The following is a 27,108-nucleotide window of genomic DNA, read 5'->3' on the forward strand; positions in this document are numbered from 1 at the left end:
CGCGCACGTTGCGCTCGGGATTGAACGTTCGCTCAGTCCGCAGTCGGTCACGGCAGCTGAGCTGCCACCGCGAATCAGCTTAGCATTGTTAACTTACGAGTCATCGGGAGACGTGTCTAGCGGGCAGTTTCTACAACGCGAACGTGGTGCTACGAGTCTCTGAACTTTTCGCCGTCCACGGAACATTACGTAACGGGCCGCGTATGTACAGCGTTCCGTCTTCGGGCCCTTTCTCACTGGGTCAGCCTAGCATTAATAAACTTTACGATTCGCGCCGAAACGTATTTGAGAACCGCCCCGTCATCAGGGAGTCCGTGTCGCCGTGGTAGGGCACTTGTTCCGCGACGGTTCCGCCAGGCTGCGGCAGGACTTGATAAGCGTTAATAAAAGACGGCTCGTGAAATTCGTTAATGCCGTGTTCTGCTTGCGACAACCTACCAACATTCCTCGCAATCACTTCACTCTCCCTCCAGGTCCCGCCTTTCCCGGTCCCGGCCACGTTGGCCTGGACCCACACCTCTCCGACGAGGGCAGTACGGGCATAACAGGACATTTATTTCAACGGGAAAACGGGGACCTGAAGCCGAGGGACGTCACCATGTTACAAGTCTCTGATACTTCTGTATCAGACGGTCCCAGGAGGCAACAAAGCTCCGCGTACGCAGACCGTGCGACCGGAAGGAGAATCTGATACATTATTTATCACGCCTGGTAATTCTCTACCTCTGATACTCTCATGCCCGCTAGATACAACCAGTATCAATCAGTTCAACATTCACTGCAGTTCGTCCTGGCCGTGTATCACCATGTTGCGGGCTGTCATGCTTTGTAGTTAGTATCTTTATAGTGAAATAAGGAAGGGATAAGTGCACGAAAAAGACTTCATTTGTGTGGAATTTTTTCACGGAAAATAATGAGTTTGCTAATTGTAATTTGTGTAAACCAAAACTGAGTTATAAATCATCGACTAATCTGAAGAAACATTTGAAAAAACATTGATATAGTATGCTCACTAATGTACCTATCTGTTTTTTTATTTTTTATTTTTGATAAAATCGTGAATTTTTAATGTATAAAAACACTAGTTACTAATTATTTTCGAAAAAAGAAAGTCCATATGTTGATTACATCTGTTATTAGTGTCAACTGAGAATTTATTTGCATTTTCATAGCTGTTAGGTGCACAAATATAAATATTATATCTTGACGACAGTCGTCGTACCCTCCCAGATACAGAGGCCGTACCTGGCCACCGACGCGGGCCTGAGGGGGCCTATTTTCCCCCCCAGTGAACCCCAGTGTGTGCGACGGCCAGGGACGCACCCGCGTGCGCCCTAGCATGCCAACGAGTGTTTTTTCTATGTGACTTTATCTTTTATTTCAGTGTGTATATATTTGTAAACGATTAAGGGATTTGAATGTGTGTAATTAACTTATTTTATTTATTATTCATTGTGCAAGTTCGCTGTGTAATTAATGTCTCGTGTATGTCTTTGTAAATAATTCAATAACTTTTTCTGAAGTGTTTCGCCGTAGTATGTAATTGCAGCCTGGCGCGCCGCGGGACGGAGCTCTCTCCCACGCCGGCCGATTTTCCCCTCCCTCCCCGCCACCCGCGGGCGCCGGCCCGCGGGCGAGCGGGGAGAGGCAGTCGCGTCCTGGTCTCGAGCGGAGACAGACGTGTTCGTTGCTCCGCGAGCCGCGCACGTTGCGCTCGGGATTGAACGTTCGCTCAGTCCGCAGTCGGTCACGGCAGCTGAGCTGCCACCGCGAATCAGCTTAGCATTGTTAACTTACGAGTCATCGGGAGACGTGTCTAGCGGGCAGTTTCTACAACGCGAACGTGGTGCTACGAGTCTCTGAACTTTTCGCCGTCCACGGAACATTACGTAACGGGCCGCGTATGTACAGCGTTCCGTCTTCGGGCCCTTTCTCACTGGGTCAGCCTAGCATTAATAAACTTTACGATTCGCGCCGAAACGTATTTGAGAACCGCCCCGTCATCAGGGAGTCCGTGTCGCCGTGGTAGGGCACTTGTTCCGCGACGGTTCCGCCAGGCTGCGGCAGGACTTTATAAGCGTTAATAAAAGACGGCTCGTGAAATTCGTTAATGCCGTGTTCTGCTTGCGACAACCTACCAACATTCCTCGCAATCACTTCACTCTCCCTCCAGGTCCCGCCTTTCCCGGTCCCGGCCACGTTGGCCTGGACCCACACCTCTCCGACGAGGGCAGTACGGGCATAACAGGACATTTATTTCAACGGGAAAACGGGGACCTGAAGCCGAGGGACGTCATTTGGCGCCCAACTAGTGTGGCCGTAAGCATACGCAAGCGCACGCAAGCGCACGCAAGCGCACGCAAGCGCGCAGGTGCAGGACAGAACGGAAGCAGGTGCGGCTGCGCGGCGTGGGAGCGGCTCGAATTCGAGACGTCGCGCCGGCGCGCCGGCGGGAGATAACGCAGCGCGGGAACGGCGCGAACACGAGACGTTTCGGCGAGAGATAGCGCGTCGTGGGGGACAGAAATACAAGACGGCGGTGCAGCGGTATCCCGGACTGAAGATAACGCGCTGGGGAGGATCGTATTGTATTACTGGGGGAGATTGTGTTCACGATCCGCGGATGAGTAGCACAGGAGGACAGGATGGCGTGGAAACAGGCGGGACAAGAAAGATACGATCTAATCAGTTTCGAAACGGACTTGTGTGAGGAGGGAGACTCCGCGAAAATGGACGTAAAAAACGAGGTTTGCGGGTCCGGCGGCGCGGCCGAGGGCGCAAACAGCACGGACAGCACAGTTGAGGACAGTAAACGGGAACAGGGGGACAGGCACGCGGACGCAGATGGGCCGGTAGTGCGGTACGTGAGCACGCAGTTTGAGTTGCCAGAGTTTGCGGGGAGAGACAACGAGGACCCGCGGGAGTTTTTGCGGGAGTGTGAACACCTCCTAAAACTGTACGAAGTGCGACGGGCGGAGTGGACGCCGCGAGTGGCGGGACAGCTCCGCGGCGAGGCAAGGAACTGGTGGTCAATGGCCGGGAGTTTTGATACCGAGTGGGGACATTTTGTGCGCCAAGTCAAAACTAGGTTTGATAACGATCAGGCGCGGGCAATGTGTTTGCGGACATTTTATTGCCGAAACCAGGAGGAGGACGAGAGTGCAGAGCAGTTCATTTACGAGAAGTTACGCATGTTCCGCCGATTGGGGACAAGTGGGGACGTGAGTGCGGCGTTGCCAACCATTGTCGAACAATTGCTGCCAGAGTTTCGCCCCTTCATGAGGACGGCTGCTGGTCGTGACACGGAGGAGTTCGTGGCCCTCGCCCGCGTGATCGAACGTGACATGTCGCAGTGGAGGACGGCACTCAGGGGCGCGAGAGCTCCCCGTGCTCGCTCGGGGCCGCGAGGGGTCACCGTCACAGAGGTCACGGACAGTGACTTGACCGTGGTGAGCTACGCCGGCGGCGCGGGACCGCGCAGGACAACAGACCGCGGTGGCACCAGGGAACGCCCGGAACCAGCTGCGACAGGAGGAGGACGTCACGAGCGGACAGATACGAGAGAGAGGGACGAACGTCCGCCGCGATGCCGTTTTTGCCCGGACGCGTACCATTGGCATCGCCTCTGCCCCACCAGAGCCGCGTGGGAGGAGGCGCGCGAAGGCAACACGTCGCAGGCGGGAAACGCAGGACCGGGGGCGGAGGGACAACTGGGTGCCGCTCCCCGGCCCGCCAGCCACCGGCAGTCCCAGTAACTGACAGAACACGTCGACCACCACCGGCGCCTACCGCACTAACGTCCTGTATGCCGCCGGGAAGCAGGGGACAACGGGACTACTCCTCATCAGCTGTCCCCATGCCGAGGCAACTGCGGGGACAGCTGACTGCCGGCGCCACCACCGCGGCCCTGAGGCCGGGTATACCAGGGCCGGACCAGCCGCCTCGTCGACACGCCGTCGACGGGGTGGACAACCAGAGCGTCAGCGCAGGCATCCCGCCGGCCATCTCCGTGCAGGGACAGCTGACTGCCGGCGCCACCACCGCGGCCCTGAGGCCGGTTATACCAGGGCCGGACCAGCCGCCTCGTCGACACGCCGTCGACGGGGTGGACAATCAGAGCATCAGCGCAGGCGTCCCGCCGGCCATCTCCGGGCAGGGACAGCTGACTGCCGGCGCCACCACCGCGGCCCTGAGGCCGGGTGTACCAGGGCCGGACCAGCCGCCTCGTCGACACGCCGTCGACGGGGTGGACAATCAGAGCATCAGCGCAGGCATCCCGCCGACCATCTCCGGGCAGGGACAGCTGACTGCCGGCGCCACCACCGCGGCCCTGAGGCCGGGTATACCAGGGCCGGACCAGCCGCCTCGTCGACACGCCGTCGACGGGGTGGACAACCAGAGCGTCAGCGCAGGCATCCCGCCGGCCATCTCCGTGCAGGGACAGCTGACTGCCGGCGCCACCACCGCGGCCCTGAGGCCGGTTATACCAGGGCCGGACCAGCCGCCTCGTCGACACGCCGTCGACGGGGTGGACAATCAGAGCATCAGCGCAGGCGTCCCGCCGGCCATCTCCGGGCAGGGACAGCTGACTGCCGGCGCCACCACCGCGGCCCTGAGGCCGGGTGTACCAGGGCCGGACCAGCCGCCTCGTCGACACGCCGTCGACGGGGTGGACAATCAGAGCATCAGCGCAGGCATCCCGCCGACCATCTCCGGGCAGGGACAGCTGACTGCCGGCGCCACCACCGCGGCCCTGAGGCCGGGTATACCAGGGCCGGACCAGCCGCCTCGTCGATACGCCGTCGACGGGGCGGACAACCAGAGCATCAGCGCAGGCATCCCGCCGGCCATCTCCGTGCAGGGACAGCTGACTGCCGGCGCCACCGCCGCGGCCCTGAGGCCGGTTATACCAGGGCCGGACCAGCCGCCTCGTCGACCTGTCGTCGACGAGGTGGACCACCGGAACGTCAACACGTCGGCGCCGGAGCGAGCCGCGGACCTCGCCGCGAGTTCCCCACGCCCGGACGGCCAGGTGGCCGGGGGCGGTGGGGGACAGACGACTGCACAGCTGGGGCAGGTCGGCCCCGAGGAGCCGGAGCTGCTGCGAATTCCTGTCCGCGCTAACGGGCGGGAGATGCTGGCCCTGGTGGACACCGCCGCCAGCCGAACCTACATCGCGGCCCACCTGGTGGGAGCGGAGGCAGTGACACCGCGGAGGGAGCTGGTGCAGCTGGCCACCAGGGATGCCGTCGTTGCAGCAGGGGGCATCACTCAGGTAACAATGAGCATCGTTGGTCACGTTAGCCACGTCGAGGCCTGGGTGGTCCCCGAGCTCCGCGAGGGGCTGATTCTGGGGGTCCCATGGCTGCACGAGGTCGACGCCACCGTGGAAGTACGAGCTGGCCGGATGCACTTCGGCACCCAGGGGCGCTGGACGGTGTACGGCGTGCACCAGGTTCCCCCCAGTCCCCCTCAGTCAGTCATTCGCCTAGAAGACCTTCAGCACGGTGTTCCAGAGGAGTACGTCGATGTCATCAACCATGTCCTCACCTCTCAGGCACAGGTATTTGCGGCCGCGGACCGGCTACGACGGACAAACGTGACGGAGCACCGGATACCGATGGTACCGCACCGCCCTCCCTTTGAGAAGGTATACGGATTTGGCATCCGGGAACGGGAGGCCATACAGACTCAAATTGACGAGATGTTACGTGACGGGGTAGTGGAACCCAGCACCTCCCCGTATAACTCACGGGTGGTGCTGGCCACCAAGAAAGACGGAAGTCTACGCTTTTGCGTAAATTTCAAGGCGATAAACAAACTGACCATTCCCGCCCCGCCCCCGCAGATCAATATCACAGACGCACTGGCAGGACTGGGGGACGCCACTATTTTCACGACACTAGACTTAAAATCAGGCTACTGGCAGGTGCCGGTATGTCTGGAGGACCGCCCTAAGACGGCATTTACGGCACCAGACGGTCGACGTTACCAGTTCTGCGCCATGCCGTTTGGTCTCATGGACGCCCCTGCCACGTTCCAGGCCCTGATGGTACGTGTTCTGGATGGGTACATTGGTGAGTTCGCCAGTGCCTATCTGGACGACGTTATCATCTGGTCCAGGACGTGGGAGGAACACGCGCACCATCTGGCATTGGTGCTAGAACGTATGGCCAGACACGGACTGACGTGCGCCCCAAAGAAATGCCACATTGGGGCCACGGAAATAGAGTTCCTAGGACACATAGTGACGGCGGAGGGGTGCCGCCCCCGACCTGAGCAGTTGGAGCTAATAGAGGGAAAGGGGGCACCGAAGACCAGGAAGCAGCTCCAGAAGCTGCTGGGGCTGCTCAACTGGCTGCGGTCCTTCGTCCCCGACTTCGCCACGGTGACGGCCCCGATGACGGACCTACTGTCGCCGAAGACTAAGTTCCGGTGGACCCCCGCCGCGGACGAGGCCTTGCGACAGGTGAAGCGCCGGTTCAGGAACTGTCACACGCTCTCACGCCTGGTGCCCAGCCGCCCCATCTTCATCCAGACGGATGCGAGTCAGGAGGGGATGGGGGCGGTGTTGTACCAGATGGATGACCGGGGCGAGAGGCGCGTGATCGAGTACGCCAGCGCCAAGTTTGGGCAGGCTGAGCGGAAGTATCACGTGAATGAGCAAGAGTGCCTTGCGGTGGTCTGGGCCCTACAGAGGTACCGTCACCACGTCGAGGGCCGCTCATTCACGCTGAGAACCGACAGCCAATGCCTCCGCTGGTTGGACTCCGCTCAGGGCCGGAAGTCTAAGTTCACTCGGTGGGCCATGCTGATCCAGGAATTCTCGTTCACGGTCGAGCACATTCCTGGACGTGAAAATCAGTTGGCCGACGAGTTGTCCCGGAATCCGGACCCTGAGAATGAGTTCCACGACGACCAGGGCTGGGAGGAAGTGCTCCTCCCTGAGCGTGAGCGCGGGGTAGAGGACTCGGTGCCGCGACCGTGCGCGTTGTACGCGCTGACAAGCCCCACTGCTCCTGCACCTGACGCGCGACCCGAGACTATGACTGACCTGCTGGCGTGGGTCCACGCGGCGCAACTCCGGGACCCCGACACCCGGACCCGACTGACAGAGTGTGGGGAGGGGGTGATACCGGGCTGCCGGAGCCTGAACGGGGTGCTCCAGACCAGGGGGGCTCACAGGTCGAGCGGGTGGCGGACCCACGTGCCGCCCGAGGCCAGGCGCTGGGTCCTGAGCTACCTGCATGACCACCCCCTGGCGGGACACCCGGGCGCGGAGCAGACGCTGCGTGAGGTCAGACGGACGTTCCGCTGGCCTGGCGACGCGGCAGAAGTAAGACGCTACGTGCGGGCCTGCCTGCGTTGCCAGGAGCGGAAGTCCAGGCGACCCGACGGCAAGGAGCAGCAGGTCCCACGACGGCCCCGGAATCCCTTCCACACTGTGGCGGTGGATATTATGGGGCCGTATCCTCGCACGTCCCGTGGTCGGCGATTCATTGTTGTGGTCACGGATGTCTTCACCCGCTGGGCGGAGGCGTTCGCAGTACCAAACGTGAAGGCCGGCACCGTGATTGCCCTGCTCGAGCGCGAGTTCTTCCCGCGATACGGGTACCCCGCGGTCCTGCTGACGGACAACGGGGTGCAGTTCACGGGGAGAAGCTGGCGAGTGTCCTGCGCGGGTTGGGGGGTGGAGCATCACACGACGCCCACCTACCATCCGCGCGCGAATCCGACCGAAAGGCGGAATCAGGACATTAAAACTCAGCTGCGCATCCGGTTGGACGAGGACCACACCAAGTGGGACCTGCACCTGCCGACGCTGCTGTTTTGCCTGCGCCGTCGGACGAACGCGGTCACGGGCCATTCCCCCGCTGAACTGGTGCAGGGCCGGAACCTCGCCCTGCCCGGGGAAGCGCGCGCAACCCCCGACTTGCACAACATGACCACGGACGATCTGCGCGAAGACGCCCGACGTCGCCAAGCTGACTACCTGACTAGACGTACGCCGCAGACGCACCAGCCCCCAGCACGACTAGAGCCTGGCCAGCAGGTGTTTGTTAAGTGTCATCACCTGTCGGCTGGCGAGCGGGGCTTTTGCGCCGGTCTGGCTCCTAAGTGGGCGGGGCCACAGGAGATCGTAGACAGACTGGGCACCACCTCGTACCTCGTGCGTCGCGCCGACGGACGGACAGCTAAGGTGCACAGGGACGACATTCGACTGATAGGCGACCCGCACGACGAGTACGACCACGACGACAGCGGACCAGTGGACGGTGACGAGGCCGAGGATGACGTCACCGAAGGTGTACTGGCCGACCTCGGCGCCCCTGTGGTGGTACCGCCGGAGCCGGACCTGGGACGTCGACGGGGACACGCCCACCCCAGGTCACTGCGGGGGGTTGGCAGGGACGTTGACAGGGACGACGACACACGGGACGGGACCGATGACAACGTCGCAGTAGGAGTCCTGGTCGACCTCGATGACCCCGTGGTGACGCCACCGGAACCGGATCAGGGACGTCGACGGGGACACGCCTACCCCGGGTCACGGCGAGTGGCAGGCGAGGACGTTGACAGGGACGACGACACACGGGACGGGACCGATGACAACGTCGCAGTAGGAGTCCTGGTCGACCTCGATGACCCCGTGGTGACGCCACCGGAACCGGATCAGGGACGTCGACGGGGACACGCCTACCCCGGGTCACGGCGAGTGGCAGGCGAGAACGCTGACGGGGACGGTGACACACGGGACAGGACCGATGACAACGTCGCAGTAGGAGTCCTGGTCGACCTCGGTGACCCCGTGGTGACGCCACCGGAGCCGGATCAGGGACGTCGACGAGGACACGCCCACCCCAAGTCACTGCGGGGGGTTGGCAGGAACGTTGACTGGGACGACGACACCTGGGGCACGACACATGGACGGGCCCCCACGACGACACCGACTCAGCCTCCTACGGGGGGACAGCAAAAGGGGAACGGTGGTTGGCAACTGGCAAGAGGGGGCGGGGAACGGACGCCCGTCAGAAGGGGCGGAAGGGGTCCGCGTGGCGCAAGCATGGCAGAGCTGGAGCGCTTTGTGGACCGGGTGCTCCCGCCTGATGACGTCAGCGCCTACGCCAACGACACTGATAGACCGCTCATCGAGGACGTAACACATGACAACACTGCTCAGGGCGACCTGGTCGACCTGAGTGAACCAGTGGTGACGTTGCCGGAGCCTACCCAGAGACGTGGACGGAGGTACGTCCACTCCTGGGAACGGCGGGTGACGGGGACGGACGTGAGCAAGGACGTGACAGACGGGGTAACGGTCCGGCTCCTCAGTGGGGAGGGCGATGTCGACAGGGCCCAGCAGGTGGTCCTGGACTTGCCTTCCGGGGAGCCGAGGATGACCGCTCACGCGGGGAGGGGACCGGCGTTGCGCCGGTCCACGCGTGAGAAGACGGCCCCCCACTACCTCCGGGACTACGAGTGGGGGAGTCAGCGCAAACCCCGCGACGTAAGACAAACGACCGACGGGGGGTTACGCTGCAGCGTGATGCAGCTCCTGCCCCAGTTTGCCCGACCCGGACGGAATGACGTGACGAGCTCCGACGACCAGACAAGTGGCCGGACGCGGACGCAGCTGCCGGTCTAGGTCGGCGTCGGGGGCCAGGACGGCCTCGGGAGAGGGGGGGCATATGACGACAGTCGTCGTACCCTCCCAGATACAGAGGCCGTACCTGGCCACCGACGCGGGCCTGAGGGGGCCTATTTTCCCCCCCAGTGAACCCCAGTGTGTGCGACGGCCAGGGACGCACCCGCGTGCGCCCTAGCATGCCAACGAGTGTTTTTTCTATGTGACTTTATCTTTTATTTCAGTGTGTATATATTTGTAAACGATTAAGGGATTTGAATGTGTGTAATTAACTTATTTTATTTATTATTCATTGTGCAAGTTCGCTGTGTAATTAATGTCTCGTGTATGTCTTTGTAAATAATTCAATAACTTTTTCTGAAGTGTTTCGCCGTAGTATGTAATTGCAGCCTGGCGCGCCGCGGGACGGAGCTCTCTCCCACGCCGGCCGATTTTCCCCTCCCTCCCCGCCACCCGCGGGCGCCGGCCCGCGGGCGAGCGGGGAGAGGCAGTCGCGTCCTGGTCTCGAGCGGAGACAGACGTGTTCGTTGCTCCGCGAGCCGCGCACGTTGCGCTCGGGATTGAACGTTCGCTCAGTCCGCAGTCGGTCACGGCAGCTGAGCTGCCACCGCGAATCAGCTTAGCATTGTTAACTTACGAGTCATCGGGAGACGTGTCTAGCGGGCAGTTTCTACAACGCGAACGTGGTGCTACGAGTCTCTGAACTTTTCGCCGTCCACGGAACATTACGTAACGGGCCGCGTATGTACAGCGTTCCGTCTTCGGGCCCTTTCTCACTGGGTCAGCCTAGCATTAATAAACTTTACGATTCGCGCCGAAACGTATTTGAGAACCGCCCCGTCATCAGGGAGTCCGTGTCGCCGTGGTAGGGCACTTGTTCCGCGACGGTTCCGCCAGGCTGCGGCAGGACTTTATAAGCGTTAATAAAAGACGGCTCGTGAAATTCGTTAATGCCGTGTTCTGCTTGCGACAACCTACCAACATTCCTCGCAATCACTTCACTCTCCCTCCAGGTCCCGCCTTTCCCGGTCCCGGCCACGTTGGCCTGGACCCACACCTCTCCGACGAGGGCAGTACGGGCATAACAGGACATTTATTTCAACGGGAAAACGGGGACCTGAAGCCGAGGGACGTCAATCTTGTATTAATGTACTTTTTAATATTAAAATTTCATTAGTTTTATTATTGAACGAGACGGTGCACGCACTGCGCACTGAGCGTACTTTGAAGTAGGACAATAAACAAAACGACTTGTAACCAGGGCTGCCACTCTGATATTCATGAAAAACCTAGATAACCTACAAAAAAACCCAGACACATGGGTAAAAAACCCAGATGCGTCTAAAATGCTATCGTTGAAAATGTTTGCGTATTAATTCAAAAATATAAACATAACTGGTTTTAGTATAAAACAATTAATTACCTTACAAGACTGAAAACGGTTAAATACAACCAATACAAGAAAATTACACTGCAGCAAAATGGCTGTATAAGTAATTCTTGGACCAGCACATATCATAAAAAAACCTACAAATATATACATGACAAAACAAACACCATCAATGCATTCTTTAAACCGGTAATTGTTTTTATAAAACTGCATCATGTACGTTAGTCTTTATTCAGAGTCTGATTCTACAAGATTGGTTTGAAGGTTAATTGTTGCATTGGTTTTGTGTTCTGCAAGCCTCTTTGAAGAATGTGTCTAATTTAATATTCGACTTAGCTTCTTGAAAACTAGTTTTGTGTTTATATGTATTTTTGTGTGTGAAACACACAGACTTGTTTGCATTTATCAAACAGATATTGCAACAGATACAGTAGCTACTACCTTTATTATTGTTTTAGGTATAAAAATAATTAAAATTATAAAAAACCTAGAATTGTTGGAATTCATTATTTAAAAACCCAGAAACCCAAACACCATTGGAAAAACCCAGATCTGGGTGGAAAAACCCATGAGTGGCAGCCCTGCTTGTAACAATATCGCTTTGCGCCTCTCCTTCAAGGCTTCAACGCCTTCCCCTGCGCTTCCTCCCCTACATTCTTTCCCTTCTTTATCCCTTATCCGTCGTTCCTGCTCCCTCCCCTTTCACAAGCTCCGCCCAAGTGACCGTCATCTGCGATCGGGTACTGCGCTCATTGGCCGTGATGTTGTTCCAGGTGAATTCTGAACTGATACTAAAGTCTCAGATACTTTTCAAGTGTACTCGTTTGCCGTTCCTGATACAGTCGCGTATCAGTGACAAAGTATCAGGTTGATACTTTTCGACCCACCTCTATTAAATACCACAAACGGTCTTTTCCAGCACCTTGACGCCATGTTGTAGTAACTCCAAAATTCTTTCTTGGGTGATTTTAAGCTTTTAAGATGCATTAAGCATCTTCAACCGCACTAAGTGGTAAGTTTTGTTGTATTATTTCTTAAGAACGTAGGGAAATGTTTGTAGCACCGGGCGTGTTAATATTCTTTGTTATTTTTATGTTAACCCTACAACTCTGTCTGCTCAATTTTCCTTAATACTCTGTCTGGGGTCATATTTGACCCCATCCTATAATCCATTAAGAAAATTTTACTGAACTGCCAATATGTATCGGAAATATTTATCAGAATTTGATCCAGTTATTTCCATAGGTATTGCATGGTTTAATGTTTCTTAGTGTTCACTATACAGTATTACACGACATTTGCAGCATTTTGAAAAGTTTCTTTCACTTAACTGCAAACATCATTCAATCACCTCCATCAGAATTTATTCTAGACTCGTCTTCACAGTTTTTGCATGTAGTTAATGTTTCAGAATGTTCCTTGCACACAAATATATTACATCGTTTGCAGATTGAACTGTATTTGGTGTCCTTTGACCGGGGGCAAATGAAGCATCTTCCTCGCTTTCTCATTTGATTGTTTGGGGTTGGTTCTGGATGTTTTTTTTCTAGAATATCACCAAATCCACACATTTTGATGCTACTAACAATAGCCGTGTTTCTTGCTTGTGGTAAACCGACACGGTGCTCCACTTGAGGCTTTGCCATTTCTTTAGCCAACTTCATTAGAAACAGACGTCTCTCTGTTTTCTCTAAGCCTACGCAGAAAAGTCTGTAGGCGTTGAGTGCAGCAAGATCAACGAGATCATAAAATATAGCTAACGGCCAACGTTTCGTTCCCTTTTTTACAGAATAATGACGGCTCACTTGGTCGAGTGTGTCAACGCCTGATTTTGTGGAGTTGTAAAACAATACAACTTCCGGTTTTCTTTTCAAGTTGTTTTCTACTGGTACTGAGAATAACTGATGTTGTGTAGACAAGAGAATCACAGCCTTATTTTTTTTTGGAACATAAGAAACTAATAGTGTTTTGCCACTGCATGCAAATTTGGTGGTGTTTTCTTCTCTAGTTTTTGAAGGTAGCATCTCATTTGGGATTTCTTTTCGTGAAGAGCGTAGAGTGCCTACAAGAGTTAAGTTCATTTTCAACAATTCTTGACCTAAGTCAAAGCTCGTGAAAAAATTGTCAGTGGTAATGTTTCTGCCACTCTGAGCTAGATGTTTCACTAAATCTGTGACCACTCTCTTGCCTTGATTCACTTCCCTTCCATCACATGATTTTCCAGTGTAAATCTGAAGATTCACCAAATAACCATTTTCACAGTCTACAGCACACCAAATCTTAATGCCATACTTTCCTGGCTTGGAAGGAATGTAGACCTTGAAACTACATCGACCTCTGTATACACAAAGATGTTCATCTACAGTAATGTTACTAGAAGGTATAAAAGATGTTTTGCACTGCACAACAAACAAATCAAATAGTTCTTGTATAGGTTCAGCCTTATTTCCAGTCCTTTCTTTTCTTTCAAGTCTTGTGTTGCAATCATCGAAACGAAGGGAACGCAAGATTGCCTGAAATCGTACCCGTGACATAGTAGCACGGAAAAGAGGAATGCCGTATTCACAATCCCAAAATTCTTCAATAGGTTTCCCACGACCCTTTTGTACACCATACATAATCAGCAAACCTAAAAATGAAATTAGCTCGCGCCTGTCTATATTACGCCAGTCTAATAGTTTTCCCGACATTTTCAGTTCATTTCCCCGTTGATTGGTGTACCGAATTACAATATCTATCATTTCATCTGTAAAAAACTGTTTGAAGCAATCAGTAGCCGAGTTAACAACAACTGTAGTAGGAATACTTGATACAAATCGTTGTATGTTGCGAGATGGTAACCTACGAACTGTTGGTTCTTTAGTACTCCAGTCAATATTTCTACTTCTACTTACAATTATTGTATCTTGGTTTTCTCTTTCTTCATCCGAAGTATAATTTTCTTCTACTTCAATTTCATTCAGACAAATGTCATCATTTTCTTCTATTTGTGTCTCTGTCCCATCATCATCAGCATCACTACCATCTGAATCACTGCTGCTATGAAACAAGTCTTCCATAGCTTGTTCTACACTGTAGCCACGTGCAAAATTTACACCTTCCATAACTGAACTAGAATGAATCCCAAAACACCCACACAAAATTGTTATTTAGCTAACAATCTCAATCTACAACTTTGAGGTTAGCTCACAATAACAACAAAGGGTAGCATCACCAACTCAGAGTAGCCAACTAACGTGTACTAAAATCAATGTTGCCAAATTACGCTTTCTGAAATCAGTGTTGTCCACCTGACTGGTGGAATGAAAAGTGTTAGACGGGAAAACCAATTGACAATTACAAACTAAACAATTAGTTGGCAATACAACCAGTTAACTCCCAGTGTCTACCAGTCTTTGTACTCCCACCCGACTCATGTACATTAAAATCTCTGGGATATACATAGGTTTTTGAAATCTTAGCAAAAGTTACATTTAATCTATCTGGGGTCATAAATGACCCCATCTTAACTGTTTTTATGAATTGTATGTAAACAAGTGCGTAGAACTTGTCGTAAATTTCAATGAGCAAACTAATTAATGCTGCAAGAAAAGTCATTAAACTTCAGACTTGTAGATTAAATTTTAGACATCCTTCCGCCACATGAAAGATGCTTGGGGTCCCCAATGACCCCAGACAGAGTTCTAGGGTTTTAATTAGCGGTTCCACGATACCGGCCATGCGGTAAACTTGAACCAACTTGTGCTGTGGTGTTGGGGGCCTGTCCCCGGCAGCCCGGAAGCAAAATGAAGTGACCGCACCTAATTCAGGAAAGCCGACGACTATTTTATTATTTTTGGCATGAATTACTAACCTTTTTTTAATCAACTCTACCTATGTGAAAATTTCGTGGACTTAACCTCATCGGACTTCTCGTCAAACTTGTCTTCTCTTCTATTTTAAAGAAATTTATTTGAACCAACGCAACATTTTATTTAATATATAATTTTCAAGCAACGAAATAATGTAACATGGACTAAAGATATTTTGATAAACAAACAAAAAAAAATATGTTTTGTAAGAAATTCATCATGTAATAATTGTAAGACAATTTTAATTTTTTTTTTCTGTGGGGCCCTAGATAAGATAAAACTTAAATATAATAAAATCAGTATTATGTTAACGAAATAATTTAAAATCCAAGTGATATTACAAAAAAGTCAGGGTGTAATTTAAAATAATTTATACAAATAAATTATTTATCTGAAACTGTCCTTTTTTTTTATCATTAAGTAATACTCTAATGGTGTATTGTGAGTGTGCATGACCAGTCAGCCCTGTTGATACTCTAACTAACCCCTCCGCACATCAAAACACTTCATGAGCCTTGGTCCACGAGCTTTCAGCATCCGCCTACCTCTGTTCATAACCTCAAAAATTTGTGAAGGGTGGTAAGGTGTGGTGCAGTAATGGTAGCAGAGCCTGTGGTTCTGAAGCTTGTTTTGATGTTGTTTTTTTTTTATATTTAAATAATATTTTTGTCATGGGTTAAATATATATATATATTTTGAGTAAACAACTTTTTTTTTTAGACAAGTTTTATACGTTTTTAACCTTTAAATAATTTCATATTATTTCTCTATTTACTGTTGGTTTAACCTAAAAATATTTTTTTTATCTATGATCTTCAAGTATTATTTTAACTATTTAATTTAATGGTGAGCATAGTGGTGATAATCTTTTTTTTATGGCAATCTATTTTTATTTCAAGTGTTTTCTTTATATGGTATTTAATGAAGTTAGTTTTTTTTTTAACAGATTTCTTGATTTCATATGTTACTCTCCTCATATTTTCAATCGTGAAGTGGTATTTTCAGTTTCAAATTTTTTGTCATCAGTGACATTTAATTGGTAGGAGAATTAAAGTTTTGCTCGTTAAAGTATGTCTCTTTCATAATTTAAACAAATTTAGTATTTTCAGTTTTTGGCTATATTTGTATCAGTGAGGTTGGTAGTCCGGTTGTTTACACCAGTTGTGTTGCTTTTATCCAGGTTCTTTACAAGTTAGCTTGAGTAGGTTATTTAGTTTATTCTTTTAAGTGCTTTGTTTCATTTGGGCCTATGGCTCAGTAGATCGTGGCCTGATCACCCACCGATCCTAGTCTTTGAGTCCCAAGAAACTTTCTATATAAATTAAGGTGTGCCTATAAAAACATATTAAGTAAAAGTAATGTAATAACAGGTTTGTGCACATAAAAATAAAATATAAAAAAAAACCATGGTACCTAGTTTTAAGTTGTCGCGACAAGTCTTAATTGTTTGTATGTTAGTTTTGGGGAAGTAAGTTTGATTGTAGGGTTTTCCTAGTTTGAATTTTCATGTGGTTAGTAGTTTGCATTTGGGGTATGTATTTTCGTATTTTTTTTTTTTTTTGGCGAGTCATTTGTTATCTTCATGTTTTATTTTCATGAGTTCTCGTGTTCTTCATTGCACGTAATTTAAGGTTGGGTGTAACAACTAGATTAATTTCTACACTGATATTTTTTGTTTTAGTTAACCATGTAAGATTGAGGTTATGTTTGGTAATTTTCGTTTAATTTGTCGCAAGTTGTTTTAGAGTTTTAAAAGTTATATTCCTTTTAACCAATAAAATTGTCGTGGTTTTAATTTCATTATTTGCACATTCTTTATTAATATAATTTTAAAAGGTATTTGAATTAAATATTGTCGCAAGTTTTGTTCGTGAGAGAATTGTTTGAGCATTATTTCTCGTTTTCATAATATTTCAATGTTTCTGATTTTTTTTGCAGATTGCCATAAGTTGAGAAGTCTGTGGTTTCTTCAGTGAATATTTAATTGATGTGATGTTTGTTTACTTTTCGTGTATCACCATTTGGGGCACGTTTTTCATAATCTAACCATGATAGGTATATTTTCTTGTTTTGTTGCCATCGTTTAATAAGTTCTTTTTTTAGCAGGTGGTTTTAATCATTTTAATGTTGTTTCCTTGCCCATGTTTTGTTGTAGGTCATCTTGGGTATGTATTTTATCTAATTTCTTTTAAGAGACATTTTGCCGTTTTCCTAATGAGTTCATTTAATGTGTGTTCTAGTGCTTTTCATTGCACGATTTAATAATTGAAGTGATGAAGTTGTTTAATAAGTATTTAATCTGCAGTATCTTTGAATCAAGTATTTGAGTAACATTTTTTAGGTTGTGTTTGATCTTCATTTAAATTTTTTTCTCTTGAGCCTATTAATATTTTTTTTGCTTTATTTAAATTTCACTATTTTATTTTATTTCTAATTATTTTGTTTCAGTGAGATGCAGTTAAAGGTTAGTGGATTTCTTGTTAGAATTTTGTCGTTTTCTCTTTTAAAACTTTTCATTAAGCACTATTATAAAGGTTTTATAGTTTTAATGTATGTATGCAATTTTCTATTGTGGGAGTAAGAGACTTCCAGACGATATTTGGGTTGTGTTTTTAATTGTGTTGTTGACTTTGGTCAAGTTTAGCCAGAGAGCAAACTTTTTATTTTAGGCAGGTCCTCTGAGCCAGAGCCATGAGCCAGTGCCAAGTCCTGTTGAGAAGTGTTTAGGCTTCACCAGCACTTTTCATTTTTGCAGGCCTCAGTCTTTTTTTTATCAAACCATATATCTACCATGGAAGATCCAATCACTCATTTTTAATAATAGTTTCATTTTAGTTTAATAACGTTTTGTGATTTTATTTGTTTTTAAATAATAATTAATTTTTTTTGTGCTAACTTTGATTAATTGCTTTTCTGTTTTGTTTGTCTTGCTAGTGTCATCTTTTAAGATAAAATTTTAATAAATCCGTTTTGTTTCTTGTCTTGTCATCCAAAACATATACTTTTTTTTTGATATTTCTGTTTTGTAGGTTATGTGTGTTAGTTCATGTGGGGATGTGGTGTGTTGTGTGTTTTACACAGCTCCACACGACACAGCTATTCCACATGTGTTCCACACTTTACACCGTGTAGTGTCATCTATTTAATCATTTTTTTAAATTTGTGTTTAACATTTTTTTTAACTTAGATACTGTTCTTGTTTTTGATTTGTGTACTAGGGTTGTTGCTGTATGACATCTCTCAGGTGGGGTGTCTGCTGCATGGAGTTTGCTAGGGTGGTTGCAGTTTCGGCTCGGTGTTGCTGCGACTCACCGTTTCAGCCATCTCTGGTGAATTTCATGTAGTGGAGTTCTGCTGGGTGGGATTGTCTTATAGTGACACATGCTTCATTGTAAGGTATGGTTTCAACTGATTTCTTCTCAAAAAATTTTTTCCTCTTAATAAATTGCAGGCAGTTCTTTTGTTATTCACTTCACCTTTGCTGAATCTTAACTTTGTTCATGTTATATTTTGTGTTAGTGGTCAAGCTTGCTTTTGCAGGTACTAAATTATTTCTTGAGTGTCTAAGGTATGGGACTTAGTCATTCACCTTTGGACGACCGTTTTCTCTCTGTTTATTTTCAATTTTGTGTTGTCGCTGAATAAGCATTTTAAAGACTTTTGTTTTCCTTTTGTTTGGGCTCATGTTTATCTTCATGTGTTGTTTAAGCTGCAGTCTTCAGAGCGGTATCATAATATCAGGATCTTACTAACTAGAATTTAAGTAGGGGTAAAGAATCCCCAAGTTTTTTTTTTATAATAAGAAGGGGTAGAGAATCCCCAATTTTGTTAATATGGAGGAGGTAGGAGAACCCCCCCCCATTAAGCTGAATAAGTAGGAGGTAAAGAGTCCCCACTATTCTGAATAAGCCGACGGGCATTTTATATGAGGTATGGTCCTCTTTTAAATATATAGTATGTAACTGGTTGTCCTGGGTACTTGTACCACCATTCTGTCCTGTTTGTTCTACAATCACACATTGAAAATATTTTTGTATTTTGGTATTTTGATCTTCGATTAATTTATTCTTTAGCTTTGAGATTTTTCTCTCGCAGGTATGTGAGCATCCTACGTTCAGCTAATTGATGTTGATGTCGAGACCAAGTTTTCTATGGAATTTTCTTGAGCGAGCATTTAAATAATTTTTTATAAGAAGGGATGAGTGGTCCCCAGTTTATATAATAATTGTAAGAAGAGGTGAATATTTCTCATTGAGTATTGAGTTTGTAAGGATAATATTTTGTTGTTTCTCAGTATATATATATAGGCTTTATGCTCGTGTCTGTGGTGTTTGTTTCTTCAGCAGTATAATCATTTAATTTCTTGTTTTCTATATCTAATACAGTCTTTGTAGTTTTGACATCATTAATTACTATGCCTCTTTTGTTTTAATGGCAACTTTTTAATATATATATATTTAAAATTTTAAATACATAAAAATAATATAAATAAAAATAAATAAATAATATAAAACTAATAATACATAATATTTTAAGAAAGTAGCGTCTGCTTTGAGGGGGGGAGTGTGTGCCATTGTAATGTGGTGGCACTTCCTCAACTAATTTATTTATAATTATTTTTCTTTTTTTTTGGGCGAACTGGTTTCTACACGTTTTCAGTATTCTATATTGGTATTTATTAATGGTAATGTGTTATTTAAATATTTAAAAGTTAATTCTGAACGAAGTTGTAATAATTATAATTATGTGTCATTTAAATGTTTGAACACATCAATTTTTTTTTTATTGTGTCAATGTATTTTTTTGAATCTATTATGAATAATGTGTTTACAATTTAATTATTATAGTAAATATGTGAAGGTATATTTAAGAAATTATAAGTCAATCATTTTTGTAATAGAATTAATGCTCCAGAAATAATCGAACTTTTGTTGTTGTAAAAAAGGGTACTCTCTACGAGTGCTATGTTCAATGTCCTTCTTCGTCTTGCACTTACAGACCACAAACGGTCTTTTCCAGCACCTTGACGCCATGTTGTAGTAACTCCAAAATTCTTTCTTGGGTGATTTTAAGCTTTTAAGATGCATTAAGCATCTTCAACCGCACTAAGTGGTAAGTTTTGTTGTATTATTTCTTAAGAACGTAGGGAAATGTTTGTAGCACCGGGCGTGTTAATATTCTTTGTTATTTTTATGTTAATTAGCGGTTCCACGATACCGGCCATGCGGTAAACTTGAACCAACTTGTGCTGTGGTGTTGGGGGCCTGTCCCCGGCAGCCCGGAAGCAAAATGAAGTGACCGCACCTAATTCAGGAAAGCCGACGACTATTTTATTATTTTTGGCATGAATTACTAACCTTTTTTTAATCAACTCTACCTATGTGAAAATTTCGTGGACTTAACCTCATCGGACTTCTCGTCAAACTTGTCTTCTCTTCTATTTTAAAGAAATTTATTTGAACCAACGCAACATTTTATTTAATATATAATTTTCAAGCAACGAAATAATGTAACATGGACTAAAGATATTTTGATAAACAAACAAAAAAAAATATGTTTTGTAAGAAATTCATCATGTAATAATTGTAAGACAATTTTAATTTTTTTTTTCTGTGGGGCCCTAGATAAGATAAAACTTAAATATAATAAAATCAGTATTATGTTAACGAAATAATTTAAAATCCAAGTGATATTACAAAAAAGTCAGGGTGTAATTTAAAATAATTTATACAAATAAATTATTTATCTGAAACTGTCCTTTTTTTTATCATTAAGTAATACTCTAATGGTGTATTGTGAGTGTGCATGACCAGTCAGCCCTGTTGATACTCTAACTAACCCCTCCGCACATCAAAACACTTCATGAGCCTTGGTCCACGAGCTTTCAGCATCCGCCTACCTCTGTTCATAACCTCAAAAATTTGTGAAGGGAGGTAAGGTGTGGTGCAGAATAATCAGGTGCACCCGGAGAAAACTACCATAATATTGACAAGAATAATCAGGAGCACACGGAGAAATCCACCATAATATTGATGGAAATGTACTCTATAATACAAGTGCACACACAAGATGGCGTACTCCAGCAGGTGGTAGCTCCTGGTAGCATGTACTGAACATAAAATGTCGGATCCATGATGGTCGACAAGGACAAAGTCAAATTTCAAGGACAAAGTCAAATTTCAAGGTCAATGTCAAATTTCAAGGTCAATGTAAAATTTCAAGGTCAAGGTCAAATTTCAAGGTCATGGTCAAATTTCAAGGTCAAGGTCAAATTTCAAGGTCAAGATCAAATTTCAAGTTCAAGGTCAAATTTCAAGGTCAAGGTCTAAGTCATATTACAAGGTCAAGGTCAAATTTCTTGGTTAAGGACAAAGTTCAGTGTCTACAGTTGAGGACAAAGTTATGGTGACCAGATAATTATACTAACATGGTATCGGTACACTCTAGCAGACGAAAGCAAGATGGTGGTCTCCAGCGGATGAAGACAAGATGGTGGACATGTCGTGTTACCAGCTGATGATATATGTACCTTGGTATTGTTGGTGGTATATCAGTCTAGGTAGCTTTCATGGAGGAAGGATCGGCCGTTTACTCTCGCCGGGAATCGAACCAAGGACATAAATCGATCTAATCAAATGGATTTCAAATAAATTAATTTTTTGATGAATTTTGGAATTTTTTCATTTAAATTTGATAATAAATAAAGGTTTTTTAAGATGGCGTCCAAATTTCAAGATGGCGGACGTGACGTCATACTAGGTGACGATATATATGCTTTGAAAAAAAGTGGTGGTAGTCAGTCTGCATGCAGCCACCATTGAGGAAGGAGCCTGTAGCTATTTTTAATTTTTTTTTGTCTTTGTCGGGTTCGAACCAAGGACTCCGAACTCCGTGTTGTAAATGTTTGTTTTTTTTTAAAAAAATTATGAATATTTTATAAATTAATTTTTTTATAAATTTTTAATTTTTTTTATTAAAATCGGATAATAAATAAAGATTTTAAAGATGGCGATCGTAACGGAAACTGCAACGATGGCGTCATATCTCAAAATGGCGGTCATGGTATCCTTATTCCTAGAAATGGCTTATCGGAGGCTGTAGACATGGATGCTTAAGCCAGTTTTAGGAATTTTCAGCTGCTGGGATTTTTTATGGACTAAAACGGGAAATTTTTCCCTCGAAAAGAAAAATTTTTAATTTGTGGAATTTTTTGAGAATTTTTGGCGTAATTTTTTTCCTAAGAAATGTAAATTTTGGCGAGTTTTGAGGAATTTTGGGCAATATTTGCCCAATTTTGACGAATTTTGAGGGTCAACCGTCAATGTCCTACTTGTCCTGTTACACTGTGTCCCGTTACACTCATCCAAGATGGCCGCCGTGACGTCACAGATGGACGTGACGTCGGAGATGTGGCTCGGCACCCGGCACCACACCCAGAACCCTGTTTCAGGACCGGTTATCCTATACTACTATCACATTTTAGTTTTATTGTTACTAGTCCTTTATTTTCGAAGATACACCAGGGAACTTCTCAAAATTAAATATAAAACGAATAGAGATTGTGGTATTGATAGGAGTAGTATACGAATGTATGTTCTGCGGCAGGCTTTAAGGCTGTGGATTGTGATTGTCGGTATGCCATATTGAATTGTGACGTCACGGCGGCCATCTTGGATGACCTTGACCTTAACCGTTGACCTTGACCTTGTCCCCGACGGCCATTTTGTATCCGCCATCTTGGATCTGCCATTTTGGATGATGTCATTATGTTCTAGAAAATTCCGGCGATGTGTTATCCGCCATTTTGAATGATGACGTCACCGTTACAATTTTCGTTACGGCCGCCATCTTTAAAATCTTTATTTATTATCCGATTTTAATGAAAATTTTTTTAAAATTTATAAAAAAATTCACTTAAGAAAATTTTAATAAAAAATATATAAAAAACAAACATTTACGACACGGAGCACCAGGGGCGTATCCTGACAAATTTGGTAACGCATGCAATATAGAATACATCCAAACCCCCCCCACCCCCCCGGAAGAAGGGGGGTCCGGGGGCCCTCTCCCGGAAAATTTTGGTTTTCAGGGAGCAAAATGGTGCTGTTTAGGCAGTTTTTAAAAAAAATAATTAAACATAAAACTGGTAACAACATTAAATTTTTTGTGATAAACTTAAAGAGAAGAATTAACAAAGATATCAAATTGTCACTCACCATGTATTTACTTATAATGGAACTCGGCTCTGCGGTTTTTCCTGCAGAACTGCTCCGTGACTTCGTCGAAAAACGAGTTGCGGGCTTTCATCTGCACCAACAGATCTTTTTCTATGGACATGATGGAGAGTGCAGACAAACGACTTTGTCCTTGCGCATTTCTTGTGAATGATTTTATTCGTCTTAGTGCAGAAAACGAACGTTCTACGGATGACGATGTAGCAGGAATAGTTGAAACCATTACACACAGTTTATAGAGTTCTGGAAGTCCACTTTGGAGTTCATTTTGATACAGGAAATGGTGCATTTCTTGCACTGTCTTTCCCTCAAAATGTTTAGATGTAAACATAGCACTCAATTCAGATTTCAGCCTAACAATATCAAAAAATTTTCCATAGAGTGTCCTTAATTTTTGGAATGCCTCCTCGGGGAAAACATCTGAAAATGTTGAGAATTTTTTTGGTTCAAACATTTCAATGAACTTCAAATCATGCAATGATTGAAACCGAATATTCAGCTGCATGATAACTGTGTCCAAAATCTCAAGGTACATCCTCCTAAAATCGTCCTTTACAGTGGCTTCTGAGCAGTTTCCTTTTCTTTTCTTCCTTGCAGGCTCACAGTCAGATACGGTTTCAGTTTTCAACCATATTTTATCAAAACCGCAATTTCTCTTTGTGTTTAGCTTATCCTTCAGAGCTTCAACTTCTTTTCTGCAAAATGTAATGTCCAAGTATTTTGACTGCACAATGTTAAATGTAACATCTGTCAACGAAAATAACTCTCCAAATACACACAACAAGAAGTTGAACTGAAAATCCCTTAACATCATAAGAAATCCACGAGCTTCGTTAATAGCAGTTGTGTTCCAGTCTTCCGGATTTTCTAAAATGTGCTCGTACAGTTCTTCAAGTTCTACTTTATGATCAGCGACAGTCTGAACTAAGCGACTTGAATAACTCCATCTTGTCGGTGCAAGTTTAGGAAATCTCTTCTGCACTATAGTGTCTAATAAATTGGTTCTTTTTGAGGAATGGACAAAAAAACTGACAAAGCTGCTAAGGTTAGCAAAAAACACTCTACATGAACTTATACATGAAACTGCTTGCGATAACACCAAATTCAACTTGTGGGCGTAGCAATGTACAAATGCAGCATGAGGAATCACTTCTCTAACTTTTGCCTGCACACCATTCAAATTTCCGGCCATGACCGCCGCACCATCATACGTCTGCGCGACCAGTTTGTCCTTACATTGAAATACTTCAAGAGTGTCTATTGCAAGTTTTACTAGTGCCTCTGCTGACCTGTCTCCACTGACATCATGAAAGCCTACGAACATTTCGTATACTTGCCCCTTGTACACATATCTTAACACTGTTGATAGCTGTGAAAAATTTGTTACATCACATGTTTCGTCAAGCAAAATAGCAACAAACGTTGCTTCTTTAATCTCATGTTTCATTTCCGAAATAATTACATCATTGATACTTTGAATTAAATAATTTTGAATTATTGGTGATAATCCAGTGAACACAGAGCTTGTAGACAAGTGGACTCTTAATTTGTCGTCAAACTCAGCCAACAAATGAACTAGCTCTACATAATTGCCTCGATTGTTAAAATCACTGTTTTCCCTGTGTCCTCGAAATGACAGTCTCTTCAGTATTTCCCGATTCTGTTTTACAGTTTCATTGTGTTTTAAAATGCTTGCACGTTTCTGTGAATCCAGTTGCAAGTCAACCCTACTTTTGCCGAATGTACCGAGCGATATCCATGCATGTATATGAGAGACTGTCTTTTCATGCCTTGAAATTGCAGTGTGCAAATTATTAAGATCTGAATAACCCCGGTCTTTGCTGTTCCAGGGTGATTTTTCATTTGCAAGCAACAAACATGGCCAACAGAAGAGTTTTGTTAATGTTTCACTGCCACATAACCACACAATTTTGTTATAAAGCTCAGGATTAAATGTCCGTACAAAATTTTTAGTTTTTTTATCTGTTTTTAGATTGCTAAGCTCTGGCGTCGGGCGCCCGTTTTTAACGATTTCTAACTTTTCATCAAATGAACATGATTGAAAAGGTTTATTAAAAATAGTCTCTACGATGTCATTTTTACAGTTATTCATCTTGCAAAACTACAATTTTACAACAAACTTAATTGTAAACTTATCACTAAATCACTAACCATCACACAATCTACTCCTGTTCATGCTGAATAAAATGTCACCTTCAAGCACCTGCAACCTCCCACGTGACACATAAGTTTAACTCAAGCTGCGACAAGCACCCACGCCGCACGCGTTAAGATTACAGTGAAAAGGAAAAATAGCAAAATTAAGAGTTTAATTACAACTAAATGTGTCTACGAATGTTATATAATTCTAACCCAAACATTTAATATAAAAAAAAACCGACTGAACAGACACTAAATGGACTCGTTCGCGGCCGCGCTGTGTTACTGATCAGTGAATGCAGAAGCAACTAGTGCATGCATGCGACCCCGTCTTCGCGAGAGTTGGTAGTGACGTCACATCTGGAGAGTGGCTGTTGAGAACACCACAGCGCCGTACCGCGACAATCTGAGGAACTATTACAAGTATCATTCACGCTGTAGTCAATAGGTAGCGCAAGTGCATTTGTTTGCCACACGTCGCACAAATCGTGAACGGAACGAGATTAACTATAAAGAAAAGGGAATAACTTAAGCAGAAAATAATTACAGAACTAAACAGCGAGATAGTGATCAATGCCACAATGCCCATAAAATATTAGTTTCATTTAGAGCACGCACTGCATGCATTGCATTCATGGAGAATACGCCCCTGCGGAGCACGGAGTCCACGGTTCGAACCCGGTGAGGGCAAAAAATAAAAATGTTGACCGATCCTTCCCCTCGCGGTGGCTGCAGGCATACTGACACCCACCTGTTTTTTTTTTTTCAAAACATTTATTTCGTCACCTAGTATGACGTCATGGCCGCCATCTTGTCTTCGATGCTGGAAACCATCATCATTGTATCGTCGGCGAGAGTGCGCTGATGACATGTTAGTTTAATTATTATTCGATAGAATGCAGTAATCAATTATTGCTGTGACACCCGCCATCTTGAAATTTGGACGCCATCTTGAAAATCCGTAATTATTTAGCTAGAAATTCGGGAAAAATTCCAAAATTCATTAAATAAATCACTCATTAATTTACATATTGATTCGATCCGCTCATGTCCTTGTTTCGATCCCTGGTTGATACAAATCAACTTTAATTTTAAAAAATACCACAAAAGCATCAGGTATGAGAAATAAAAACACCGCAAGTTCTTTTAAAAAATTTTATTACATAAATTCAATACACTACTACAAGTACATAAAAAAAACACTGACAATTTACTAAAGCCTTTATGATTCCTCGATTCAAACAGTCTTCTTATTGTACGGACTAAGCCTTTTACATGACTTTAAATTTCTATCCGATCAGGACATCACCGCAGCCAGAGACGAACTAAAGTTCATATCACTTATATTATCTCATTAGCCGGTACAACACATGAGTCAAATCAATAACCATGTTCATTATATGTCTCGGAGCATTTTTTATAATGACGATGTAAGCTATCGAGACGTGAAATTACTTTATTGCACTTATTGCACTGAAATTGTATTCTTTGAACATTATTAGAACAACCGCTTCTTTCATGTCTGCGAGCATTTGAGGTGAATGTAAATGATGCACCACAGTATTTGCACTGATGCGAAGTACGCTCTTCATTAATTGAAGAATCCATTGCTGATGATGAAACTTCAGCTGATGGTGGAACAGCACATATCGGTTCGCAAGAACAGGTAATTACGTGACTTATGCACCAGAAGAAACAAACTAGGCGATCCTTACACCACCGACGTCAGTAACAAACCGAGCGTCCTGCTGTCTAGGACTCGCTTATATACATGCACCGTATGGAATAATACGTTAGTCAAATCAATAACAATTTACTAAAATACTA

The 27,108-nt window shown here is 45.6% G+C and overlaps 1 long non-coding RNA gene across 1 annotated transcript; it reads left to right on the forward strand.

Moving 5' to 3' along the window:
* The first annotated feature begins 15,997 nt into the window (after positions 1 to 15,997).
* Positions 15,998 to 23,370, forward strand: LOC134527408 (uncharacterized). The gene is made up of 2 exons (XR_010074187.1): positions 15,998 to 19,999; positions 20,091 to 23,370. It is a non-coding gene; the product is annotated as an uncharacterized LOC134527408 (long non-coding RNA).
* Positions 23,371 to 27,108: the final 3,738 nt, after the last annotated feature.

This window comes from Bacillus rossius, chromosome 1 (genome assembly GCF_032445375.1).
Source record: "Bacillus rossius redtenbacheri isolate Brsri chromosome 1, Brsri_v3, whole genome shotgun sequence".
Taxonomy (NCBI): Eukaryota; Metazoa; Arthropoda; class Insecta; order Phasmatodea; family Bacillidae; genus Bacillus; species Bacillus rossius.